Source organism: Dreissena polymorpha, chromosome 1, assembly GCF_020536995.1.
Source record: "Dreissena polymorpha isolate Duluth1 chromosome 1, UMN_Dpol_1.0, whole genome shotgun sequence".
Lineage (NCBI taxonomy): Eukaryota > Metazoa > Mollusca > Bivalvia > Myida > Dreissenidae > Dreissena > Dreissena polymorpha.
In genome coordinates this window covers 20,433,197-20,454,314 of record NC_068355.1, presented here as the reverse complement: position 1 = coordinate 20,454,314, position 21,118 = coordinate 20,433,197, and the positions used below count along the sequence as shown (strand labels likewise).

The following is a 21,118-nucleotide window of genomic DNA, read 5'->3' as shown; positions in this document are numbered from 1 at the left end:
GTCTCATATTAATATGTGCAGTCCTCACTTGCATCTGCGTCAAGTAACGTCTCATATTAATATGTGCAGTCCTTACTTGCATGTGCGTCAAGTAACGTCTCATATTAATATGTGCAGTCCTCACTTGCATGTGCGTCAAGTAACGTCTCATATTAATATGTGCAGTCCTCACTTGCATGTGCGTCAAGTAACGTCTCATATTACTATGTTCAGTCCTCACTTGCATGTGCGTCAAGTAACGTCTAATATAAATATGTGCAGTCCTCACTTGCATGTGCGTCAAGTAACGTCTCATATTAATATGTGCAGTCCTCACTTGCATGTGCGTCAAGTAACGTCTCATATTAATATGTGCAGTCCTCACCGGCTAATCAGAGACAAAACTCTCCGACTAGACTTAAATTTCGTGTAGAAGAGACTTCCTTTAAACCGAATATTCAATGAAAGCGCAAAGCGCGCCCTAATAAGTCTGCATGGACTTCACAGGCTAATCTGGGACAATACTTGACGCATATGCAATAGTTCCAGTTTTCTAAGGTAGACCCTTAACGCATATGCAATAGCTCCAGTTTTCTAAGGGATTATACTTAACGCATATGCAATAGCTCCAGTTTTTTAAGGAACGTTACTTAACGCATATGCAATAGCTCCAGTTTTCTTAGGAACGTAACTTAACGCATATGCAATAGCTCAAGTCTTCTAAGGGACGACACTTAACGCATATGCAATATCTCCAGTTTTCTAAGGGACGACACTTAACGCATATACAATAGCTCCAGTTTTCTAAGAGTAAAACAAATCCAGACGTTTTTATCGTAACTTAGTTTACAAATTATAAGCCATTTTTGTTCGATACTTTAAACAGGAAAGTACGTATATACTGCGTGTTAAGATTAACTTATTTACACTTATATATGCGTAAATACACCTATATATATATATATGTACCGCGTTTTCTGATTACATCTTCAAAAAGCAAAGGTAAATTGGTATTTACTGCCTTAACGATGAACCTATAAAATGAAACAGAAAAGTTGTGCGTGCCTTAACCCATTTATTCCTAGCGTCTAGAAAAAGGCCTTGACAAACAGCGTAGACCAAGATGAGACGCCGCATGATGTTTGCTTAAGGGAATTTCTGTAAGAAATATTCTAAATATAGAAATAAATATACAAGACATCCCTAATTTTGGAAATAAATTGATACAATTTAGAAGGATGGGAGAGTCCACTAGGCATAAATGGGTTAATGCTGTATTGGTGTATGGACCAACTTCATCAATGTGTCACGTTTTTTTCATATTCTAGGCAAGAGAACCAAAAAGTCCCGTAAAGTTATCTATCATTCTATATTTTTGACGTAATCTTTGATGGGTAAACAAACAAGAGTCATACGATTGAATTTAATTTTCTTTTGGGGCACAGATGTTTTTTAAATGTGACAAGATGTATGTTAAACGGACAATCAAATAATAGACACTGCAGTACATAACAGAACAATTACAATGCCGATCGTTAAAAGAAACGTTGTTATCTGGTTCTTTGATCAGAAGTACCTGACTGTTTCTTATCGAGATTTTTTAAGCTTAATCTAGAGTCCATTAAAATACTTGCCAATTGTTTAAGCAAATTTGATACTAAGTTTAGATCAAATCGTTCGATTTGCGATCGCTACAAAGTCCTGTCCGATCAACGTTTGATTACACGCGAAATATACAAGCGTTATTTTATATTTGAATATGGGATTACATTCCCCATTCAATGCGATCGAATGGTAAATACGGCCACATTAGCAGAAAATTGAATGGAAAACAAATACGCGCGCAAGACTTTGTGTAGATATAGATTTGAATTCAGTTTTGAAAAGCGGAGCAAAATTTACATGCGATCAATTATAGTAATTTAACCCTGGTTCTGATAGTTTAACGGGATTAGTGAATTGATCGCGTGCAGTATTAAGAACTCTCATTTAATTCTAGTGATGAACAGTTAATCACTGTTAAATTGTATTTTTGTTCAATCATACTTAAGTTGGATGTAGAAAGAGAAACACGGAACTGAAAAAGGTAGATTTAAACTATTGTTTATAACATTTGAAGATTGTGTGTCAAGTGATACTTTGCTATTGTCCATACTGTTTATACTTGTAATGCTAGTTGAAGTTGTTCCGTAATTATTATGTGCCATATTAAATATAGACTAATTGATGAATAAAAAATACAAACATGCATTTAACCACTATGTTGGTTAATGGAAGATTAGTGAACGATGTACATAAAGCAAATGTGATATAAACGCATTATCATCATCATCATCATCATCATCATCATCATCATCATCATCATCATCATCATCATCATCATCATCGTCATCGTCATCGTCGTCGTCGTCGTCGTCATCATCATCATCATCATCAACATCATCAATCATCATCATCATCATCATCATCATCATCATCATCATCATCATCATCGTCGTGGTCGTCTTCATCCTCCTCCTCCTCATCATCATCATCATCATCATCACCACCACCACCACCATCATCACCATCATCATCATCATGATTATCATCATCATCGTCCCTATAAATATCGTCTTAACCATTCATAAATTATTTCGATTGCGACACTTTACTATTACGTATACTTCCATGTCTTCGATGTATGCCCAAAAGAAAATGCTTTTTCAAACGTTACCACACAACTAAATGCTCATTATACTAACAACACAATATTGCTAGGACAATTGCGTGTCTTCAAAAAGGGGGGTCGGTTGTTAAATGCGTCCGAAGCAGAATAAGAACTTTTTTTATATTTTAAATGTTGTAAAAAATATATTCGCCCAGTGCCTACGAAATGGAAATTGAGAGTATGACATAATATCAATTTTAAATCAATCGTTACAAAGAAATTACTAAGTGTCAGGTGTGCAATAAACGCTATAAATAGTAAATCAGTGTTAAGTAGGGTTGAAATATTAGCTCAAGTTTGACATGCTTTTAATCCTTCTATTACATGCATTTAGTTAAATTTCAATAAGTAGAACAATCGACACTACGAACGTTTAACGTGATTTACAATTAATTGTGTGCGAGAATGAGAAGACGTAAAAGAAATCATAGTTTGGCTTCAACAATGTGTGTTAATATTTTTACCCGCGCTCTGGGAAAATGGGGCTTAATGCCAGTGTGTAAAGTGTGGCCCAACAGTAGCCTATTCCTCCCATAAGCTAATCAGTGACGACTCTTTCCTCTGTTATGGAATGTTTCGTTTATATTAAGTCTCTTTTAAACAAAAAGTCAGTTTATTCAGAAAGCGTTGTCCCTGATTAGCCTGTGCTGTCTGCGCATGCTATTCTGGGACGACACTTTACGCACACGCATTAAGCCCTGTTTTCCCTGAGCGAGGCTCTAACGACGAAAGAATGAGCCTCAAATTAGGCTACGAAATCAGTCTAGCTATAAATGTAAAAAAATCTCATGTAGATAGTAATGCAAAAGTATGGCAAAAACTTAAACTTTATTTAAAGTTTATATTGGCACATTTGTACTTGTCCAGTTCGAGCCGGTAGTTGAGTTACAAGTTTATCAATGTGTACCCGTCGTATCTTGATCAATTGCAAGAATATTACTGTTTCAATAAACCTCCGTGTATCTACTGATGTCGAATCTCTGTTTTAATAAACACTGTTACGGACATCTTATCAGTGAAGCATAATTGAGAAAAATAAGTCTAAACGTGGTAAGAGATTTGAATGAAATTCTTATTTCGTTTAGTTAAATGAAACGTTTGTACTTAATGACATTCTTGTATTTGTATGTCCCCGATTACCCAATGTTCAAAACTACCCAGGATATACTGAATTCGAGTTATAAAGTATGTACGTGTCACTGAGATTTGAAAGTGTCGTGTCCACATTTTTGTATTTTTATAATAGTTTCATAAAATGTATTTAATATTAACAGTATAATATTTGAGGTATTTTTTTATTTATGATAAAATGTTGTTATCCTTGGGCTCGAACCCGGGAACTCTTGAAGCAAAAGCTTATTCCTTACCAGGCTATTTAGGTGTGTGTTAGTTTAAACGAGTTTTGATAATAGAAGTTTATTCTAAAGTTTCGAGAAAAGCGTTGGAAATGCTATACTTTAAGAGTGATTTTTAATGATGGTTAACCATCAACGAAGCGATATTTTAAAGATTTATCTCAAGTAGGAGTGATCTTTTGTTTGCTCAAACCTACTGCATTATTTATATTTTGAATCTATGTCAAATTCTTTAACATGGTTGTTTTGCAGTACAATAGCCGTTAATTCAAATAAGTATATGTGCCTGGGTGAATATATTGCATATGCAATATCTAATCAAGACACTTGTATCCCAAAGCAGTTTTATTGTTGCATTTATTCAAAACTAAGCAAAATAAAGAATGCACATTAAATTAAGACCACATAACAACTTAAAGCGCGTTGTTATCAACCCTATTCAACCCTAAAAGAATTCGTTTTTGTAAATCAGTTCTCTTTAAATACACATATATATTCAATGTTCGGGTTGAATTTGCGTCTGGACGAGGTTAAACCTTTTGCCGCATTTTAATAACAATGTGCGCAGTGCGAATTAATATATTCAATTTCAATGACGTCAAATTGAATACATTATATATTCCGCTAAGTTAATTTTTCAATAGCGTAATTTCAAAAATGTACCCGAATGTTCTTAAAATCCTAAATTCAATAGTGTCATATTGCAAACGACGTCAGAAGCCTATCTGAATATAGAAATTTTATTAATCCAATAAAGATTGACACGGCTTATTATTTCAATGAAAAGTCCTAAAATACCACAATACGTCACAAAACGCCATATACAATAAGGAAAGTCAGATAAAATCCAATGTCCACCCTACATCGGTATTTATGGTCTCCAAGGTTTGTATAATGTTAGTTCTTGAATGTTGTACATCCATGCACATCTCTCAATTAACTTTTACAATGACCGATGCCCAAAGAAATATGCTAGAAGAAAAAGTGTTGGTCAATAACGGGAAACAATGCCGAACTATTAAAAACGTGAATATGTTGACATTTAATATCTGTAACGGGATTTCAACAGTATCGGTCTTTTTACATTCATTGTAATTCTTTGAGTGGCATACGTTTTAGAACATAAGTTAAGTGTATCAAAGATCCAAATATATCGGTTAGAAACTCCGCATTTCAAGCTTCGTCTAGGCAAAAGAAAAACTATTAATAATTTAAAAAAAACGAGCTGTCAACATATTAAAATTTATTATCAATGCAAAAAAAACTCTGTTTACGTCAATATTTATTTGCGGAATGTCTTTTATTGAACAGTCGTGCTCAACGTAGGAAATGCCCATAGAAAAGACAAATTCGCCCCGAATGTGTAAATATGCCTAAAGTGCAAACTTTATTAGAAGTTCCAATGCAAAGAGAATACCCATACATTTAAAAAGATCAGATATTTGAAAAGGAAAAAAAACATATCGTATGTGGAACGATTTGTTATATTAAATAAGAAAACTGCATGGTCGGCCGAAAAATTTAAAGAACATAACTCAAAAGCAACAGCAATGTAATGCTAGTTAGACATGTAACGAGTTTTTAATGTTTTCTAACACATTACAAATTTGCTTTGAAAATGCCTGTCTGAAAGTTGGCTATATGTTATTATGCTGTGATAGAAAGAAGATATTAACACATGATTTTTTTAACGCAGATCATTAAACGAAGGTCGAGAGAGAAAAATGTCCCTTTTTGATGACATAGATTTGTGTGCATACTTACGTTTATATAAGTTAAAATGCGACTCTCGGATATGCAGGATTTATTTTAGTGATATTAAGCCTATATCACACATGTCCAATTTAACAGTGTACAGATACGTTTAAGAATAGTCCGGTACCTTATATAAGGTTGCTTAAATGGGATGATGCCTTACAAGCAAGGGGACGCGACACCTTTCAAAAGCCCAACCCTTTGGATCACAACATCCATCACATTTCCCTGAAGGCATAATCTGATTATTATGTCCTCAAACTTTTGCTTTTTCCGCACATTCCATTTGCAGGATAAGGTAACGTAGGTTGTTCTTTAAACATATTTCGCACTCTGTCAAATTGACTCGCTCTAAGCGCTTTGTAATTGGTTAGAAATCCATTCTGACAATATCCTGGTGTTAGAGTATTTACGCGGATGAAGCAATGAAGAATATATACTTGCACTATTACGGATGATCGTTTAAATGACAATTTTGTAGTTCGGGCACGCTTAAGAACTCGTATAAACGATTGAACATCTCATTACTACGGTGGCATAAAGGGGACATAGGCAATATTTTATTTAACAGTCTCTATGACGTGCGCACGTCGTAGCTATGACGTGCGCACGTCATAGCTATGACGTGCGCTAGCGATAGATATGACGTGCACACGCGATAGCTATGACGTGCGCACGCCATAGTAATGACGTGCGCACGTCATAGAAATAGTTAAATAAAATATTGCCTATGTCCCCTTTATGCCGCCGTACCTTACGATTCAAAAAAGCATAATGATTGCAAAATCATTGGCGAAATAAGTTGTCACAATTATTAAAGTAAATGATGTCGTAGTAGTTGTTGTTTTTGTTGTTGCTGTTGCTGTTATTGATGATGATGATGATAATGGTGGTGGTTGTGGTGGTGATGGTGGTGATGATGGTGATGATGATGATGATGATGATGATGATGATGATGATGATGATGATGATGATGATGATGATGATGATGATGATGATGATGATGATGATGATGGTTCGCACAAACTCTTGAACTATTTCCCGATGCACGGGATATTCATGAATTTAATAAATGTTTAATAGTTATGAACCCTCTATTAAACCCAGAGTTTGAAACATGAGTTATGTACATAAAAACGCCGTGAAAGTTGGTATTGATCCGGACGTTCCGGTGTTAAAGTGATAGTTAATTGTGTTATACCATTTACCCTTAATGTGCGCGGTTTGGAGAACCGATACAGGGGATGAAATGCAAATGTTTGTTGATTTTTATTGCAAATATTCAATGCATATTAAGTTAGATTCTTGATTGAAGCCCATTCGTTGCTCGATTTTGTAAAATAAGTGGAAATTGAGCACGTAGTGTAAATCACTGGTTATACTTTAAAATTGCTTTTACGCCTGATTTTGTTTTGGTATTAAAATAAAACACAGATGACTTCATAGCTTAAACGATACTCAAAGTTATAGTATTTTCGATGAAAATATCTTTATTTTAAATATAGTTACTTCATGTAGTTCAATTAACGAGAGGCTCGGCTTTTGTTTGGGCGTTAATTTTATCGGTATTTAGCACACGAATTTCGTTTCAGTTTATTTTCCCCTTTGACACCAACAATAATCTGTGATAAATCAGCAACACTTTAAACATTTTCCCGACGACATGTCTGTCCTAGTTCGACTGGACTAGTTATAAAACTAAGTAATGCAAACGATGACTTGGTCAGTTTTTAGCGAAGGATGTATAAATGGTTTATTGTACATTGGTGCTCTTAGTTCAATATAGCTTTATATTGACCTGTGCGCTATTTCTGTTAGTGTAAATACGCCCGGGTATGTTTTTCAAACTGTTCACACTGTTCCGCTTATAGATTTGTTTCTAAACCATGCAAACAAACGGCTTATGTATCACTATGGTTATGTTTACTTTTTAATTAGTCTCTTTTGGTGGGATGAAGCAATTAAGATGAGGATTTTTAATGGTCGCCCTTTATGTAATATAAATAAGTATGTTGATAACCTTAATAAACATTGACAGGTCATTGATAAGTAAACGAGATGTGAAATATGTGGTTTCAAAACATATCCACGTTGTGCATGTATAGCAAAAAACTTTCATTAGTTTAACAAATGCAGTATTTTTGTCAGTGTTACCAAAACTATTGCGCCATTATATGTTTGCATCGAAAATATTGTACTGTTAATTTAAATGAATCAAGTAAATGTAAAATCATTGGCATTAAACAAAAGTGATATTGAAGCATCATTGTCTAAACAAAGGGAAATTTTTGAATTAAGTAAAAAATGTGTGCTGTCGTAGCGGCTGATCAATACTTAGTTCTTAAGCAGCCAGTTAGTTATTAACCCATTTATGCCTAGTGGACTCTCCCATCCTTCTAAATTGGATCAATTTATTTCCAAAATTAGGGATGTCTAGTATATTTATTTCTATATATAGAATATTTCTTACAGAAATTCCTTTCAGCAAACAGCGCAGACCCTGATGAGACGCCGCATCATGCGTCGTCTCATCTGGGTCTACGCTGTTTGCCAAGGCCTTTTTTCTAGACGCTAGGCATACATGGGTTAATATTATTTTTGGAAAGTTTCAATTCGCTACAGGCATGTAGTAAAGTAAAACTTGAGTATGTACATGACATCAAATCTATTTTATTCAAACAATACAATGTCTAAAGAGATTTGCATAATCATACACACACATTATCTAATCATCTTTAAATTTATCACACATAGCCTTTGTCTGGGACGGCATATGGCATGCGATCGTGTTTTAGAAAAAACATATATGTATAATAAGCGTGGTTTTGTACGTTTGTCTACATTTACATATGCTCAACATATAAAACTAATGAAAAATATTAAAGAAATAAATATTTTCGATCGGCTTATTAATGTTGCTTATATTTTTTTATGTTTTTCTGTATGACTAAGCCCCAGTGTAAGGCCGTTTTAGAACTATATCAGAAAAATAATGTTGTTGATAAGAATACTAAGGAAAATGATTTAATAGCTAGAAATATCTACTGATGTGTGACGTTACTTTCTGCATGTTTGTCTTAAATGGCAGATTTAGATCAAATACCATAAACTATCGACATGGTCTTAAAGTGTGGCTGTTTAATGAAAGGGTTTGTTTTAACAATCTAGGGGGTAGAAGAGACAATATTTACAAACATCCACAATAAATCCATACAAGTGATGGGATGCAATTTGCGTATTTGCAATGATATAACGAGGATTCCTTTGTTTAAGGTTTCTACGGCACTTAACGGTCTTTTTTTCAGAACGAAAGCCGGAGCGACATTGTTTACAATAAGGCATAGAATACTGTAAGTTTTATGGTTGTCGATGAACCTCGAAATATTAATAAAATTAACTCCAATATATTCAAGTACTGCTTGGCTCACTCTCTAGATCACCAGACGATTTATATTCATAAATCAATTTTCCATCACATTTTCCGGGCGGAGGCTAAAGAATCCCTCTGAATTCAGCTGGTATTTGGCGTTTTCTTCTCTTTAAACGACCTTCCATGTGCAGGCTGAGTATTGATAATGTGAAGTTTGCTTGCCTTTTTTTTCAAATTTGAAGCTGAAATAAAATATTGATCTGTTCCTAACATGTGTCTGGTTCTCGCATTCCTTTTGCACGATCAGGACTCTCAGGGTCCTCAAAATGGATCTCTCAGACTGTCAAATGCACTCTCTATACGCGCTTTATAATTAGGTGGAAATCCGCGCTGACAATATCCCCGTGGTCGGGTATTTACTCGGTTGAAGATCTGATAAATATATAACTTCAAAAATTGAATTGATATTAACTGACAATTTTATCGCTTATAGCTCGCTATACATTAAGAGCGGTCGTAAGTGCTTATCGAGTTTTATCTAAAAAGTTAATTTTGAATTAAAGACATGATGGCGGGGATGGCAACCTCAATACAATTATTGATTAGAATGGTGTAATGATAACAATGACAATTATTATGAAGAGGAGCAGGAGAAAGATGAGGAGGAAAACAACGACATTTATTTTTCTCAAAATTGTCCATTAACATTTAGAGATGAAAACGCATGGCATTCGTTTTCTAAAACATCTATGAATAATTATTGTCAGTTCATAAATGTTCCGAACAACTCAATGGATTTCATATTTTAAAGGAATGATGCTGATAAATTGGCAATATGACTTAAATGCCGCTATCACCAATCCGTCTTATAACCATTTGATCACGTTCTAATATGACACTACCTTTATAAAGACATAGTCATTTGCGCCTATTTTGCATGGCAGACATAAAACATACATAAACCCTTTTACTTCGCTTCTGTTGTTCGCTCAATCCCTTGAACTAATGCCCGATGCACCCGATTCATATATTCAATACATTTCCATAAGTTATGAAGCCGATATAAAACCCAGAGTTTGAAACATGAGTTATGTACATAGAAACGACGTGAAAGTTGGTATTGATCCGACGTTCAGGTGTTTGGGTGATTGTTAATAGTTTGTTTGCCATTTACGCTAAACATGGCTTTTAATGTACGCTGGTTAGAAAAGCTCTTCAGGGGGGTGAAATGAAAATGTGTGTTGATTTTCATTGAAAAGATTCGATGCATATTAAGTAAGATTTTTTATTGAAACCCAGTCGTTGCACGATTTTGCAAAATAAGTGAGAATTTAGCACTAAATGTATATAAATAAAGTTTAATGCTTTAAAGAGACGTGTACACTTAATGTGTTCTGCTATTTCAAAATAAAAACAAAGATGACCGTATTTTGTCACAAAGACTCGAAAGTAGAGTATTTTTTTGGTAACTATCTAATCAATTTTTGGTAACTTCATATACCATGAATAATGAATGGCTCGGGTGATATGCGGCCCTATTCCCGGGACGTACATACATACCGGGTGTCACTCGTATGTCCGGGTAGCCTATTTCAGGGACGTACATACATACCGGGCGCCACTCGTATGTCCGGGTAGCCTATTCCCGGGACGTACATACATAGCGGGTGCCACTCGTATGTCCAGGTAGCCAATGCCCGGGACGTACATACATAGCGGGTGCCACTCGTATGTCCGGGTAGATAATGCCCGGGACGTACATACATAGCGGGTGCCACTCGTATGTCCGGGTAGCCTATTCCCGGGATGGATTATTTCCAGCTCTCGTGGTTAAAAAATCAAATGTATAACAAGCGAGCTCCTGCCCACAATCATATACTGTTTTATGATTAACATTCTAAAAATAAACAAAAATAGTATTTCTTTAAAACAAAATAGTATTTCTTTAAAACTGTTGATACATAGTTGTACTCTCGATCGCCAAATCGATGCTGCTTTTAGTTTCTATGTTTTTCTTTATTTCCATATCCACTTAGGGGTCGTTTTAGAACCAGGCATAGAACATGAATATTGCACGATTTATTTTGACAGATCAATGACTTAACAATAGGAAAATAATAGCAAAGCTTTTAAATATGTATTCGTCATTGACGTTTGTTCTGTATGTTTTATTTAAACGTAGGATTTAGAGCAAACTCCATAATCTATCGTCATTGTCTTAAAGAATACATTCTCTAATGAAATGGTTTGTTTTAACAGTATTGGAGGCAGTAGAGATAATATTTACAAGGATTTACAATAAATCAACTTATGGGGCATGCTATCAATCACGTCTGCATCGACAAAAAGGACATTCTTATAAGCTTCAACGATTTTGACTTTTTCCATTTCAAAATTGGCGGTCCTTGATCTTAAAAGTACACCGAAACTACGTGCACCATTGTTTACAATAAGGCTCGGATAGGCACGGAAAACTGTGACTTTTATTGTTGTTTATGACCCTTGAACGAATCGTGAAATTAACTGCTAGGTATACACGTGCTACTTTGACTTTGTTTGTCTCAAATGTACTGTAAACTTATTATTTTTGTGGGACAATTTTTTGATTTAACGAGTGGACCAATCCACAGATTGAGTAACAGTCACGTCCGAAAATGACGGACCCAAATTCTTCTTTTTGTCTAAAATCAGATATCCGCGAATAAGCTCGTTTACAAAGTAGTCTTTTTGTTGACAAAACCACGAAATGTTATACGTACGAATGGAGGAGCCATACTGTTAAGTATACCTGTATTTTTTTTTCAAACCTAAAGACGTATATTCATTCGAGAACTGTTTCCTAACATGTGTCTAGTTCTTACATTCCATTAGCACAGTCAGGTCTCGCAGGCAGCTCTTCAGAAAAGATTTATCAGCCTGTCAAATTAACTCGCAATGAGCGCATTATAGTTAAGTGGACGTCCATCCTTACAATATTCCCGTTGTCGTGTATTTATACAGATCCGGATCTCAAAAATATACGGAATTTCAATATTTAAGATGATTGTTTTATTGACAATGTTATCGCGTATAATTCGGTCAACACTACGGGCGGTCGTTGAAGTAAATGTTTATCATCTCGACATCTTCTTGTGAATAAAAGACTTATGGCGATGACTACATCGATGAAATTATTTATTTGGATTATCACATACAGAGATTTGAAGACACTCATTTTCAAAAACCTTTATAAATTATCATTCTAATTTAAAAAAATGTTCCAACAAACCCATGTCATTCCAAAGGAATGGCACTAATAAATGGGTCTTTAACGCTAAAGGAGATCTGCTCAATTCTTCTTATATCGATTTTATCATAAATGCAATGGATATTACCATTTTAAAGACATATTCGCAGGGGTGCATTTGCCAGGCAGACATAAAATGCGTTTGCCTTGTGTCTGATGTTCGTACAATCTCTGTAACTAATTTCCAATGCAGGGTGTATTAACCCATTTATGCCGAGGGGACTCTCACATCCTTCTAAATTGGATCAATTTATTTCCAAAATAAGGGATGTCTAGTATATTTATTTCTATATTTAGAATATTTCTTGCAGAAATTTGCATAATGCGGCGTCTCATCTGGGTCTACGCTGTTTGCCAAGGTCTTTTTCTAGACGCTAGGCATAAATGTGTTAAGGCATTCAATAAATTTGCATTTATTATGAAGCCGTGATTGAACACAGTAGAGGACGGGCCACCTGTACCCTAGGTCCCCCCCTAGTGGGATTTTATGACACCTATATCATTGTAAAGCTTAATGTATCCCCCATTGAATGCCACTTGTTGGATGACAAACGGACGCTGGATAAGCCTACATCATGCGATTGATTATCTCCCCCCTGATGTGAAAATATCACGCTTTATTTTCATTTGTACACAAGAGATTATCGAGTCCAAATGAAAAATTTCTCAACATATATTGCTTAATCTAATTATATTGTGAGTTGATGTGTATATTTGAAAAGGAAAAAATAACTCTGAGCTAAACATTACAAGAATTAAGTCCCTTTAATTGTAGAAATACTTCAAAATTAGCCTTTAAAAATAAATAAAATTTTCACTGTTTTCATGCATTTGAATTTTGATTTTTTTTCACAGAAAGTACTGGAAATAACTATGTAGATAGTACCAGAATCCAAAAACACTTAAAGGTATCTTTCTTTGATTTTTAGTTACTTTCAATATGAGTGTTATATGTGACTGCTTTCATTCACTATTTGAATTTACTGCACTATTGCTGATGATTGGAGATGGCGATTGAAATAAACACAAATAATTGATTTATTTTGGGTAAACTTTCTGTCTTTGGAAAATGTTAGCAAATAGTTGTCAGTAATGGAACTCCATACCTCACATTTAGAGTGATTTTCACGACAGATATTTTTTGCAACCGTTCACAGTTTCCGTTTCCAGTGTCAACAACGTGTCGTCTGCTGGAGATAATCATGTTATTCTTAGAAATAAACATTACAGTCGATGTAAGTAGCTTTTATTCGTTTAGTAGTCTTTTTAGTTACATGGTCATCTAAATTCCGCTACTTCGAGCGGTCCAGATCGCTATATTTGATCTAAAATTGACAACAAACTTTCTTGACGGATAAAAAATATTGTTTTGCGTAGGAATGAGGATATTGTTGGATAGAAATGTTAGAGTAGTTTGAATGACTCAGTTAAATTTACATAGGATATAATTCATGTAAGTGTATAAAAAATTATCACAATCTGTTAATATGAAGCTAAGTATTCATTATAAAAAAAACTATGGAAACACATTTGGGTCATATTTCAGAAGACATATTATGGTATACTGCCAAAACCCAACAAAATGTATATGATTTCAATTGTTGTAGATTATGTGATGTTAAAAGATTATAATTGATTAACCTGTGTTCTTTCTTTACCAGATTATGAGTGTACACGTTATTGTATGTTTTCAGGCTACAAGAACCAGATACCATGGGCAAGGAACGTCCAGTTAGAATTAAAAGATCAAGCAAGAGAAAATCAGGATCAGCTAAAAATGTTGGCGAAAAGATATGCATTATACACTTTAGACAAAACAAATCTGACACCACTATTAAACCTTTGACTGACAAAACATTTGAAAAGATTAAGAGTGTTGTGACTGAAAGACAGGCTTCAGATGATGAACTCATTCGCCTAGATGACATTTGTTCTTTAGTTCCTGAAAAGGTTAATCAAGATATTCATGGCGTACATAGATGGTGTTACCAAAGCTTTACAAATTCATCTAGCTATCTCAAGAGGAAATCCTGCGATGAATCCAAAATTCAGTATCCTAGTGCATCAAAACGGTCTAGAGTATCCGAAAAATCAACACTCTTTCCATACGAGTGTATATTTTGTGGAAAAGTACGCAAGTCGATCAAAGGAAAGGAAGAACAGCTTACTAAATGTCTCACTGCTACAGCTGAAAATAGTATAAAGGATGCTGCTGATCGAAAGCGTGATGAGAATTTATTATGTAAAATCAGAAATGTAGATCTCATCGCAAAAGAGGTATGCTACCATTCGACTTGCAGGAAAGCGTACACCAGAGCACGGGAAAGCTTAGAGAAAAGTGCTATTGACGACGGTCTCACCAAAGCTCATGCTAATGCTTTTACGTACATATGTGATTACGTAAAGCAATCTATTGTTAAAGGCGGAAATGTAATGCGTATGACGATGTTACGCGAAAAGTACTTGCAGTTCATGATGGATAACAGCCCGGAGTTCTATAACCCATCATACAAAACTGATAAACTAAAGAATAAACTGTTACGAGAATTTCAAGGTCAAATTCAGTTTTGGCAACCAAATTATAGGAGTGAGCTTGTCTACTCTAGCAACATCTTAAAAGGTCAGGCTGTAGAGACAGCATTCGAATTGGCAGCATCCGATGAACGTGTTGTTGAAGATTGCGCCATGATGCTTAGACGCAATATATTGGACTTTAAGGAGGGACAATCATTCAGTGAATGGCCACCAAGGGCATCAAACTTATTGTCAATGTCAAAAAACATGCCTTGTTTATTGGAACATTTTCTTACGGTGCTTTTGTGTGGTAAAAATGACTCGACTGTGTCGAATAAGACCCAGAGACTTGTTAATTCGTTTGGACAAGACCTTTGTCACGCAGTCACCAATGGAAGACTCAAATTGCCAAAACATCTTTTGCTTGGAATGACTTTGCGGCATATGACGGGTAGTGCTGAGATTCTAACTCTCATGAATCATTTTGGACATTGTCAATCCTACTCCCAAATACTAGAATTAGAAACGGCCATGTGCAACAGCACTGTTGAAAGGGAGAATAGTATCCCAGCACCGATATCACCAACTAACAATATTATTACCCATTTATGCTGGGATAACTTCGACCTGAATGAGGAGACTCCATCCGGATCTGGAACTACTCACACTGCACATGGGATTGTCATTCAAGAGAAAGCAGACGACGAAGTTGCAGATGATCCAAGTGAATCCTTGACGCAACCTGCCAAGATAACACGAACTAGATCAGTGGATTATCAACCAGAAAATATCCCAGAATGTTTTCTGTCCAACAAGGCTGAACCAGTTATCAACACATCAAGTATTGCAGTTGGTGAATGCGAGACAGTCGAACTAGCATCAGCGTCAGACTTTGCTTGGTTCATGTGTAGGAAAATTTTACTTCATGACAAACAGTTAGTGCCTAGCTGGTCTGGATGGGTGTCATTAACCACAGGAACGGAACATTTGAGACAGTCCGTTGTTGAATACCTGCCTCCCGTGAATGCTCCTATGACAGAAAATGCTACAGTGCAGAAAGTGCTCCAGGAATCACAAAAAGTATCCGAGGTCGTTGGTCAGAAGTATACATTTGTGACATTTGATTTAGCTGTGGCCAAGAAAGCATACTCTATCACATGGCAGAACCCTGCAATGTATAAAGAGACAATTATTCACCTGGGTGCTTTTCACACACTTGCTTCATATCTTGGGGCTCTTGGGAAACGTTTACGAGGCAGTGGATTCTCAGAAATAGTTATTGAATCGGGTATCTGTGCTAGTGGTTCTTTGGAACAAGTTTTGAATGGGAAACACTACAACAGAGCAATGAGAGTCCATAAGTTGACCTTAGAGGCTTTGGAAAGGCTCCTGTTTGTGGAATTTGTTGCACGTTCTTTCGTTGATGGTGATTATCAGCTTTACGAGACAGCGATAGCGAGTATGCAACAATTAGCCGAATGTCCAGATCATGACAAACTCGCTGAAATGCTCACATATGTCGATTTTGTACAATTCTACCAGAAATATCTGGAATTCAAAGATAATGTGAGACAAGGTCATCTAGGCAAAACAGCCCAGTTCTGGATCGACTACATTGACAAAGTATGGCTCATCCTCACCTTCCTGCGTGCAACAAAGGAGAATGATCTCGACCTTTACGTTACATGTATCCAAAAGATGTGCCCACTGTTCTTTGCGTATGATCACCAGAATTATGCGAAGTACATGTCAGTGTACCATTTGACATTGATAAATTTAGAGTCAACGCATCCAGGGGCAAGAGACCTTCTCAAACAGAATGGATTCAGTGTCAGCAGGTCAGACATCCCGGGTACAAGGAACGCCGTGGACATCACAATCGAACAGACTATAAACCGACATGCCAAATCAAGAGGAGGAATCATAGGATTTAGCAGAAACTTTGCAGCATACCACAGATGGTGCATGACGAGACATCTTCGTGCTAGCTATGTAGAGGCGACATATGAACTTGCCGAGATGTCAACCACAGATGTCGACAGACACAAGGATAATAGGCAAGCAAACAAAACTGCATCTGAGAGAGACGTACAAAAGGTTTTGACATCGATTGAAAACTTTGTTAATCCCTTCTGTGTTGACAATAAAGATGCACTGTATTGTATATCATCAGGTTCACCGCTGGAAAAAGAATCTGAACAGAATATACTGGAGGCTAACAAGATTGGTCAGCAAGCACATACGAAGTTTGTGAATGAGCGCTTGGTAGAAAAAACAATCAGTTTCTATACACCACTGCGTAAACAGAAATTGAAAACCTTTGATGACAAAAAGAAACGGAAGAAACTGACGACGTCTCAGAATAAAGTAGTTGAGATCAAAGCAGAGCGGAATCTCTTCGGACAGCTAGTAATGCTCTCGGAACAACATGACATTAGCTTAGACAAAACCCTCAGTTATCCCCTTGGACCGGTTCCCTGGGCACTAGCCACGGCAGATGGTTGTCCTGTGAAAACAGATAAAGCGAAATTGATGCATCGCTTAGAAGCTGGGGTTGACCATCCGGAACGACCAGCTTCCAATCAAGTGATCTACATCTTCGACGGGAATGCCATGCTTCAAGCAATGACAGGGTTGCCAGGAACATTTGAGGAATTAGCAAAGAAAGTCTTCGAGAGCCTTCCAAAATGTGAACGGGTTGATTTTGTAACTGACACATATAAAGAAGATTCAATCAAGTCAACAGAGAGAACACGAAGAGGGGCTTCAGACACATTCCTGATAAAAGGAAGTAAAACAAAATTACCCCGAGATTGGAAAGGATTCATGTGCAACAGTGAAAACAAAACTCAGTTGATTGAACTGCTCCTTACAGAAGGAAGTAAAGACAAGTACGCACCAACACCCCAAAGACGAAGAATTTTCTTTGTAAGTGGTGAAAAGTGTATATGCTTATCCAGTGAAGACGGTGTGAAGACAAATGCTGTCCAAGTCCATGAGCTGTACTCGTCACAGGAGGAGGCTGATACCAGGATTATGCTTCACCTGAAACATGCCGCTGAGGAATACAGTAATAAAACAATCATAGTGCGATCCCCAGACACAGATGTTTTAGTTCTGTTGCTCACATATGTCCAGCAATTAGATGCCATTCAAGTCATGTTTGATACTGGAGTAGGGAACAAAAGACGCCTAATTCGAGTCAATGACATCATACAAAACTGTGGGGCAGAACAGTCTAAGGCACTTCTAGGCCTGCATGCGTTTACAGGTTGCGACACAACCAGCGCTTTCGTTCGCCAAGGTAAGATTAAGCCCATGAAGCTCTTAGAACAGAGTGAAAACTTCCTACCAGTGTTTTGTAGAATGGGAGCTGAGGTAGACATGAAAGAGACTGATGTCAATCTTCTAGAACAATTTGTATGTAAATTGTACCATCCAAACAAACCTGATTATGACGACATCAACAAGCTTCGCGTTGATTGTTTTCGACAAAAGTTCCAGCCGAAGTCGTCAAATGTGTTGACCAACACAGATGGAATCGATCTAAGTCTTTTACCACCATGCCGCTCGTCATTGAAAATGCACATTGTTCGTGCCAATTATCAGTCGTTGATATGGAAAGCGGCCCTTGTACCATATGCTACTACACCAGGTCCCATCGGCAATGGCTGGACAAAAGACGAAAACGAAAACCTGACGTTTCATTGGACGGAGGGTAACATTCTGCCACCAGAATTGTTAGACATTCTGTCTGCGATCCCAGATGATGAAGACAGTCAGAATTCGGATGATGAAGACAAAGGCTCAGACATTGATGACGATGTTGAGTTTGACAACTACATAGATATGATCTTTGATGATGACAGTGATTGATAAACGTTCGATCCACAACCCCTGCAATTTATGATTGAATACTGACCAATTCAATGCCATACCTACTATGCTTATGCTCTTATTTGCAAAACCAAGGATAACAAACATTAACATTTACTTAAAGTGTGTAGTTCGAGCTATTCATATTGAAACGTGTGTGTTATGTGCATGTATTGACAATTGTATGTCTGTCTTAGAGACCTTAATTGCAATGCAACGCCATATTACATGATATTAGATTATTGATAATTCATAACATATCGTTTTTATGTGTTGGGTTCAACCACACCCACATTTTTTGTTGTAGTTAAGCAATATTTTGCATCTTTTAAGTGGTATCTTGATAAATAAATAGTTTACAAACATCAAATTGTTAGTTCAACGATTTCAACATAAAAAAGGACAACAAAAAGGGTTTTTATATGCTATATAATGGCATATTTCTGCATTTTAACCCTATTTTTGTATAATCTAATTAATATTCATGAATATGCAAATGAGATAATCAAATTTATTTTTTACCTTATAAATAATAAATACATTGATAATATTTCAGACCTGTTTTTGAGGTGCTATAACCAAAATAATCAATGGTTTTGAATCTTTAACACAACTATGCTAAACATTAAAAATATCGGTGGTTACCATGGAAACACCCCCGCCATTTCCTTATCCAGCGCTACTTTATCATCCAACAACCGGAATGTGTTAACATATACCCTAAGCTTCAAGAAAATATAGGTGTGCCAAAATCCCGCTAGGGGGGGAGGGTTTCGATATTGGGCCCTTGGCCTACAGTGTTTAACATGAGTTATGTACTTTTAATAGAACGATGTGTAGCTGTTACGAATCAAACTGTCATGCGTCTGGTGGATTTTTTTGTAGTTTTTTATCATTTACTCAAAACACGACTTTTATTTCTCGCGGTTTGGACAAGCTTTACTGAGGGCAAATGAAAATGTTTTTTAGTTTTTATTGAAAAGATTCAAAGTACATTAAGTATGATTATTGAGTTTGTCCGCTGGTCGAGATAAATACTATATGTGCAATTAGCATAAAATAATGGGATAGTTTTAATACCACAACTTTAATGAAAACGTAAAAAGTATCATGTTGATTGAACGTTATTAATTAGATAATGTAGACATATACAATAATTTACAGATTTTCTTGGTTAATTCTTGGTTGGCCACATACTGTTAAACAATTTCAACACAAAATACAAACATAAGGCAAAAAGCGAAGTGGTGATCGAAGGTACAAAACCTGATATATTCATAATACATGCATATACATAAATTGTAATTTATTAAAAAAGATGCGAATAAGCGTGTTCAATCCATAAATGATCAGACCAACTACATGTAGTTCATATTTCAAAGGAATGATGATGATAAATGGGCCATTGGAAGCAACACCCGCTTTGTTCGATGCTTCTAATATCGATTTGATGACGTTTGTAAACGGCATTACTATTACATTGTTACCATGATGAAAAGTGGAAGACATAAAAGCCTTTTGCTATGCGCCAGCCTGTTGTTCGTACAAACTTCGGATCCAATTCCCGATGAAAATGCTATTCAGACATTCGAAAAAAAATCCATTAGATATGACGCCGATATTACATCCACCGTTTAAAAAAATGAGTTGTGTACATTGAAACGCTGTAAAAGCGGATTTTGATCTTAATGTCAGGTGTTTTGAGATGTTTAATAGATTCGTTTGCTGGAACCGAATGTTGAAGGCCTTTGCAAACAGTTTGGATCCAGATGAGACACCACAGAACGTGGCGTCTCATCAGGATCCAAACTGTTTGCTATTCTGATAGTATTCTTTGGTAAAAAGATCGAAGAAAATGCTAATTTTAAAAATTCAACAGACAGCATTTAAGCAGACGACAAATTTCCCAGCACGCAAATGGTTTTTAGATTCGTTTGCTATTTACACGAAGCGTGGCTTTTTATTTTCGCGGGTCGGAAAAGATCCACTGGGGGCAAATGCAAATGTTTGTTTACTTATTTAGCAAACATTCGATGAATATTAAGTGAGATTTTTGATAAAAAATCCTGTTGGTGAACGACTGTTTCAAGTTTTGCGAGATAAATCAGAAATATGAACGGTGTGTTATTAACATTGTTTTATTCGTAATTTAAGTGTTTGTATACTTTAAAGTGACACCCATTTTTCTTGTGTTCTTCTATTATAAACGAAACTGTAGATTTCTTTTTCTTTTTGTTTGTTGTAGAAACAATCTTATATACGTATATATGTTT

At 36.0% G+C, this 21,118-nt stretch overlaps 1 protein-coding gene across 3 annotated transcripts in view; it reads left to right on the top strand.

Moving 5' to 3' along the window:
- LOC127873585 (uncharacterized) overlaps positions 1-21,118 on the top strand; it is a 44,224-nt gene that overhangs the window by 962 nt on the left and 22,144 nt on the right. The window contains exon 1 of one of the 3 annotated variants that reach the window (XM_052417470.1): positions 1,747-2,065. The exons of 1 other annotated variant lie outside the window; for it this stretch is intronic. The gene's annotated coding sequence lies outside the window, so the exon portion shown is untranslated. Of the gene's footprint in view, positions 1-1,746; positions 2,066-3,720; positions 3,740-21,118 lie in introns of those variants that run through there. One more of the 3 variants, XM_052417491.1, reaches the window with a different exon arrangement.